Genomic DNA, 7,701 nt, shown 5'->3' with positions numbered 1-7,701 from the left:
TGCCATCGACCGAGATGGGGAATGCTGAATGAAGTAAGTTGTTCTGGGGGTGAGATCAGCATGTCTGTTTGGGCCAGGAGGGGCTGGAGCATCAAGCTGGCAGTTGGTCTCAAATTTGGGAGAGAGTTCTAGGCTAGGATATGCATTTGGGAAGCCTCAGCATTTAGATGGTGTTTAAAGCCCAAAGACTGGGTGAGCTACCAGGATGTATGTGTGTGTGTGTGTGTGTGTGTGTGTGTGTGTGTGTTTGTGTGTTTGTGTGTTCTCAAAGGAGGGATTTAAGGATCAAGCCCTGGGGGTCTGCGCAATTAATATAACAATAAAGAGATTTAAAATTGATTGAGTGCTTCTTGTGTATCCTTCCCATTTAATATTCTCATTTAATTTTCACAGGTACTGTTATTATGACATGGGTATTGCTACTATCTCATTTAACTGAGGTGGAAATTGAATGTCCCAGAGTGAAGTGACTCCCCAAGGTCCAACAGCGATATTATTGTGAGATCAGAGGGCCCCTGAGTCCTTTTCTAACACATTTTTTGGGCCTCCTGGTCCTGCTCTGGGTTCTTAGGCTCTGCCTAGAATGGGCATCAGCAGATAAGGCTGGAGCGATGGATTTGATGAGTCAAAGCTGGGCTGTCAATGCCGGGGCGCCCTTGGGTGGCTCGTGCTGGGATTGTTGTTAGGAATGGCCTGTTCGAAGCTACTTCTAAGATTAATTGAACACGTGTGGTCCCGGACCCTGATGAAACCACCGGCTCTTGCTGACGCCGCCTCTCAAACACTCCCATCCGGAAGAAGGTTCTCCAAGTGCTCGTCCTTCTCCAAACATTGCACAGGCCTCCCTCAACCTCACCCCTCCGCCCCTGACCAACGCCTCGGTGCAAACCGGTCATCCGCCAGCAAAAATATCTTGACCTTCGGAGGAGCCATGTATGGGTTCAATCCCAGGCTCTGATCCTTGCCGTGGCCTTGGCACGCGACTGCCCCTCTCTGCACCTTGGGTCTCCCGTGGATTTTACGGGATCTTAATGCTTGCAATGCACGTTGACTTTCCGCGTAGGATCTTGGTGAATGAATGGGAGGCTTGGAGTATGTTTGGCCCAGGACTGGGCTCCACTCACATGCGTGACTCGTAAGACATACCTGCTGCTCGCTCAGACTCCTGAGGGGGCCTCCTTTCCATCCTGAGCGTGTCATAGGCTCCCTCTGCTGGACGGTTTGGGGGCGACAGGCTCTAAGGAGTTGGGTCTCCATTTAGCGAGTATGTGTGTATGAGAGACTGTGTGTGTGACTGTGTGTGGCTGGGTGTGTTGGGGAGAGAGGAGGGAAGACACCCACTCATTGAACGACTGTAACTGTCCACAACAGGCTGTGCTCCTTGCTCAAGTGAGGAGCCCCTGCCCGGTCCTCCATCCTCCCATGCGGCAAGCAGGACATTCAGGAGAAATAACGTGCTTGCAGCAGCCCTTACTAATGAGGGTTGGGTGCTTGTTCTCTGCTCTCTCCCAGAGGTCCCCAGAGGGACTGAGCCCAAGGTGCCCACAGTGGGACTTCCTTTCTAACGCACTTTTCCCTGCTGCCTTCCCTTCCCAGTCTCACTTTTTTACTGCCCTACTGTTACTTCCTGAGATCATCTCCCAAAGAAACAACTTGTGTTGAATTTTTGCTTCAGAATAAAGTATTTGCCCTGGAATCCTTGTATCACAGTCTGCTTTCAGGGGATGCAAACTAACACACACACAGGCCTGTTATTACTCCCAATCCCCAATCCCCATGGGCCTGTTACTATGCCCCTTGTATTGAGGAGGGGTGTGAGGATCAGAGAGGGCAAGTTGCTTGCCCAAGGTCCACAGCTGGAGAGTGGCAAAGCTGAGCTTTGACCCTGGGCCCTCTGACCCCAAGTCCAGTGTTTGCCTCCCTCCTGGAAGCCCTCTTCCCTGCAAAACCCAGAGGGAAGGGGGTCCTTCACAGTTAGTAAAGTCCATGAAGTGCATACCAGAGATCCTTAGACTCACTTGTGGCTGGTTCCTGTGCCTTCATTCTGTCACAAAATAAGAGAAATAATGGCAAACACACACTTGGTACTGACTGTGTGTCAAGGGAATGTTGTTATAAGCCTTTTATTTATTTATCTCCTATCTCCAAATATTGCATGGGCTTGGTATAAAATAAGTTGTAAATGTAAACATTTTAAAAAGAGATTCTACTTCTGCTCCCACCCCCAGTCCAGTGGTTTGGTTTGATTTTTTTTGTAGTTTTAAATATTGCATATATGAACATTTTCATATATATATATATATATATATATATATATATACACATATACATACACTTATATATGCATAACTATTTTTAAAGAGAATTTTAAAAAAAGATTTTATTTATTTACTTTCAGAAAGAGGGAAGGTAGGAAAAAAGAGGGAGAGAAATATCGATTGGTTGTATGCATGTGTGTATGTACCAGATGTATTCATACACACCCCATCTGAGGACCAAACCCACAACCCAGACAAGTGCCTTGACTGGGAAAAGAACTGGTGACCTTTCATTTTGTGGGATGATGCCCAACCAACTAAGCCACACTGGTCAGGGCAAGAGAATTTTTTATAAGAATTCATTTGAGACAAACTGATGACATATGCCAGTGAGCAAGATCTCAGTGTTGTTTCTCTCCCTTCCCCTCTCTCAAAAAATAAGTAAATAAAATTTTTTTCAGTTATGGAGCTTTTAAAAAAGATTTTATTTATTTATTTCTAGGGAGAGGGGAAAGGGATGGAGAGAAACATCAATGTATGGTTGTCTCTCACATGCCCACAGCTGGGGACCTGGCCTGCAACCCAGGCATGTGCCCTGACTGGGAATTGAACTGATGACCCTTTGGTTTGCAGGCAGGCACTCAATCCACTGAGCCACACCAGTCAGGGCAGTAAATAAAATCTTTAGTAAGGAATATAATCTGTTCCAGTTAGAATATTATTGTATAATGAACTACCAAGAAGTTTAGTATCTTCAATTGACAAACTTTGGTTTGCTCACCAATTTTCAATTTGGCAGGGCTCAGTTGGGTTGGTTTTCTCTACTCTATGTGGCCTCACCTGGGAACCTTGTCTGAAGCCAGAAGATCCACTTCCAAAACAACTCAGTCTCGTGGCTGGTGGTCTGGTGCCAGCTGCTGGCTGGGGTCCTCAGTTCCCACCAGCGCAGGGCCTCTCTGTGGAGTTGCTTGGGCTTTCTCTCCACACGGCAGCCGTGTCCAGGAGGGTGAATTCCAAGGGGTCTGGAAGGAAGCTGCAAGTCTTCTTGTGATCTAGACTCCAAGTCCCCGAAGACACTGAGGACAGCTCAGGTTCAATGAGAGAGGAATTAGATTTGCCTCTGAGTCAGTGTTCTCCAGAGAAACAGAACTAACAGCATCTATCAGCCATTGATTTATCTGTCCACTCATCCAGGATGTGTTCATCACCTGTCTATTACCTATATCATCTGTCTAGCTATCATTTATCTATGTGTATCATCTATCAGTCTTCTATATACACTTATATTTATCCTAAGATTTATGTGTGATGTAAATCTTATATGTACATTTATATCTTAAGATTTATACGAACGTGTGTTAAGGTATATATATTTTTCTCGAGATTATATATATGTATACATATTCTACTACTTGGGAAGGAGAGGTGACAAATGACTTCTTTTTATGACACGCCACACTTCCTAAGTCTCCCCCTGTGGGTGTTGTGGTAGTCAGGCTAATTTTTGTGGACAGCCCTCACCTAGCAAACAGAGAGAGAGATTAAGAGAGAAATGCAGTTGGTGTATCAGTGAGCTATCACCACATAACAAAGAGCACCCCCCAACTTAGTGGCTTGAAACAATGACCATTTTATTTTCTCTTATGATTCTGTGCATCAAGTGGTCATTTGGAGGCTCTATGGGGCTGGACGGTCCAAATGGCTCTCTCACACGGCTGGCAGTTGATAACTGGCTATCTTGGCAGGGAGGTCAGTGGGGGCTGTTGATCAGTTTTACACATGTGAGGACTTTCCATGGGGCCTCAGCTTCCTTATGGCATTTGACATGTCCTGTGAGCAAATAGACGTGTACGCTGCCAGCTATCCTCAAGGCCATCATTGGCACGGCACGACCTGTACCACATGCTATTGACGAAGCATCCCAGGTCAGTCCCGATTCAAGGAGAAGGAAAACAAGCTCCTCTTAGTGGGGAAAGTTGCAAAAATTCTGCAGTCACCTCCTCAGTGGGTCTGGGTTCGAGCCTGAGGTTCTGCATTTTCAAGATGCTGCATGTGACAGCCAGGCTGCTGGTCTGACGACCACATTTTGAGCAGACAGTGCTTCAGCTTGTGGCTCCTAAGTCCTTTTCTTCCCTAAGTAGTTAATGAGCATCTACACTGTGCCAGGATTCACTTTCTCCTGTGCTGTCAGGTTGTATGACTTTGCCGTGAGGCAGGTACGAGGTCCCGTGCCTCTCCAGATGTCTGTTTCTTCTTCCCTCCTGCCTCTTCCCAGGCCTCTCAGGCCAGCCCTGCTGCCTCTCATCCACCCCAGCCCTGCCCCTGGCTCTTCTTCAGATGGACCTGCCAGCAGGGCCCCAACCCAGGGGACAAGGGAGGAGGAGGAGGATCTAGGACTGTGTGCCCCACCCTGCTGGGGGCTCCAGGAACAGCCACCTGCAGCTGGGTCACATAGGACTGGAAGGAATAAGGTGGTGGGGCAAGTTTGCACACTTCCCTAACATTCTATCAGTTGTAGGAGGAAAGTCTGCCCCAATCTTTCCACTCGGCTCCATTCTTCAAATTCACGCTCATTTTGGAGCCTGACTGTGGGAAGACCTCACAGGAGCTGAGAACCCCTCACAGGGAAATGTGGGAAGGAGCTGGACAACGTGTGGCCCCTCTCGGGCTGTTATCCCAGATGGGGGACTGAGCCTGGGAGGGGCCAGCACAGCCAGCAGGCAGGTGAGGGAGAGGCAGGACTCCCTTGGGGTCTCCCAGCTCTGCCCTCCCCATCCTGCACCCTCTTCTCATGGCCCCAGAGACCCACCTCACCTGCCTCCAGGTGCCCTCTTTCCAAAGGGCCCTTCCACCCCTGAATCTGATGGGAAAGTCCCCAGCCAGGTTGGTTTCTTTGCTCCTGTTCACAGCACACAGGTCTCAGCTTAGGCCTTGGGCTTCCTGGAGGCTCGGGGCAGATGCTTGGGACAGGACTCCACAATCAAGTTCAAAATTTTAACTGTCGAACCCTATCCTTTGCAGGGTAGGTTGCCACGTCCAGTCCCAGCTCCGCCAACCATGCCGTCTGACAAAGTCCGAGCATGGGGAGGACGACTTCAAAGAAGTATGTTCCGGCCTGGCGGACGTGGCATGAATAGATATGTGGTGTTGATCTTAATCTTGCTGTCTCTTGTTGTTCTAACCTTTACCTTTCTGATAATTTAGAATCTCCTAGAAATGCTGACCATTCTCAGAGCTGAACAGCAACTAAGTCAGACTGAGAACAATATCACCTTAGCCTTTCCCCAGAATAGCACCTCCTTCCCTGACCTGATTAAGAAACTGTAAGATATGATGATATCAACTAGTAGGGGGCCTAGAATATCCAAAGCAGCCCCCTTAAGTAAGTCCGAGCCAAATCCCCTCTGATAAAATAGCCCCTGAATGTCTAAAGTTGTTAGAATAACAGCCCCTCCTTTACCTTGAATAGGGATATATATCTATTAGAATTAGACAGGCAGAAAAATAGGAAAAACTAGTTAGCTATTAAGCATGTAAAAAACAATTACTAAGAAGATAGAGTTCTTAGTACACAGAGAGATATTTTAGACTGAAAGATAGATAGCTAAATTAAACATCACAAAGGCTTATAATGAGTTCCCTAACCTCTGCTCGGTCGAGCGTATTGTTTTGCCCCATGACTAACTCTGAAAACTTTAATAAATAATAGGACATTCAAACTTTGTACATAGAGCTATTTTATTATTTTTTTATTTTTTTATTTAGCTCTTGTTCAAGTACAGTTTTCTGTCTTGTATTCCCAGCCCTGCCCCCCTTAGTGCTCTCCACCTCCCTCCCATCTCCACCCCGCACCTTAGTTATTGTCCATGTGTCCTTTATACTTGTTCATGTGACTCCTTCCCCTTTTCCCCTGTGATTCTCTCCCCTCTCCCCTCTGGACCCTGTCAGCCTGTTCCGTATTTCAGTGTCTTTGGTTACATTTTGCTTGCTTGTTTGTTTTGTTGTTTAGATTCCTGTTAAAGGTGATATCATAGGGTATTTGTCTTTCACTACCTGGCTTATTTCGCTCAGCATAATGCTTTCCAGTTCCATCCATGATGTTGCAAAGGGTAGGAGCTCCTTCTTCCTTTCTGCAGCATAGAATTCCATTGTGTAAATGTACCATAGTTTTTGATCCAGTCATTGACCAATGGGCATCTAGGTGGCTTCCAACTCTTGGCTATCGTAAATCGTGCTGCTATGAACATCAGGGTGCATAGGTTCTTTTGGATTGGTGTTTCAGGGTTCTTAGGATATACTCCTAGCAGTGAAATTGCTGGGTCAAAAGGCACGTCCATTTTTAGTTTTCTTAGAAAATTCCATACTGCTTTCCATAGTGGTTGTACCAGTCTGCAGTCCCACCAACAGTGAACTAGAGTCCCCTTTTCCCCACAACCTCTCCAACACTTGTTTTTTGTTTCTTTGTTTATGGTAGCCATTCTGACTGGTGTTAAGTGCTATCTCATTGTGGTTTTGATTTGCATCTCTCTGATAGCTAGTGATATCGAGCATCTTTTCATGTGTCTCTGGATCCTCTGTATGTCCTCCTTGGCGAAGTGTCTGTTCAAGCCCTTTGCCCATTTTTTAATTGGGTTGCTCGTCTTCTTTGAGTGGAGTCGTGTGAGTTCTTTGTATATTTTGGAGATTAAACCTTTGTCTGAGGTGTCATTGGCAAATATGTTTTCCCAAACTGTTGCTTCTCTTTTTATCTTGATACTGTTTTCCTTGGCCATGCAGAAGCTTTTAAGTTTGATGAGATCCCATTTGTTTATCTTTCCTTTATGTTCCTTGCTCTGGGGGACATATCAGTAAAAATATTGCTGCGTGAAATATCTGAGATTTTCCTGCCAATGCTCTCCTCTAGAGCTTTAATGGTTTCCCGGCTTATATTTAAGTCTTTCATCCACCTTGAATTTATTTTGGTGTATGGTGTAAGTTGGTGCTTGAGTTTCATTTTTTTGCATATAGCTGTCCAGTTCTCCCAACACCATTTGTTGAAGAAGCTATCTTTACTCCATTTTATGTTACTGCCCCCTTTGTCGAATATTAATTGACTGTAGAGATTTGGGTTTATTTCTGGGCTCTCTGTTCTATTCCATTGGTCTATGTGCCTGTTTTTATGCCAGAACCAAGCTGTTTTGATTACAGTGACCTTGTAATACAGTTTGATGTCAGGTATTGTAATCCCTCCTACTTTGTTCTTCTTTCTCAAAATTGCAGCTGCTATTCGCAGTCTTTTGTGGTTCCATATAAATTTTTGAAGTGTTTGTTCTATGTCTGTGAAATATGCCATTGGCACTTTAATAGGCATTGCATTAAATCTGTAAATTGCTTTGGGTAGTATGGACATTTTGATGATGTTAATTCTTCCAATCCATGAACACGGTATATGTTTCCATTTGTT

The sequence above is a fragment of the Sturnira hondurensis genome, unplaced genomic scaffold (genome assembly GCF_014824575.4).
Source record: "Sturnira hondurensis isolate 20B ecotype Veracruz unplaced genomic scaffold, ASM1482457v3 Scaffold0020119, whole genome shotgun sequence".
NCBI lineage: Eukaryota > Metazoa > Chordata > Mammalia > Chiroptera > Phyllostomidae > Sturnira > Sturnira hondurensis.
The sequence above is the reverse complement of the archived record's forward strand: the minus strand, read 5'-3'. Positions refer to the sequence as shown.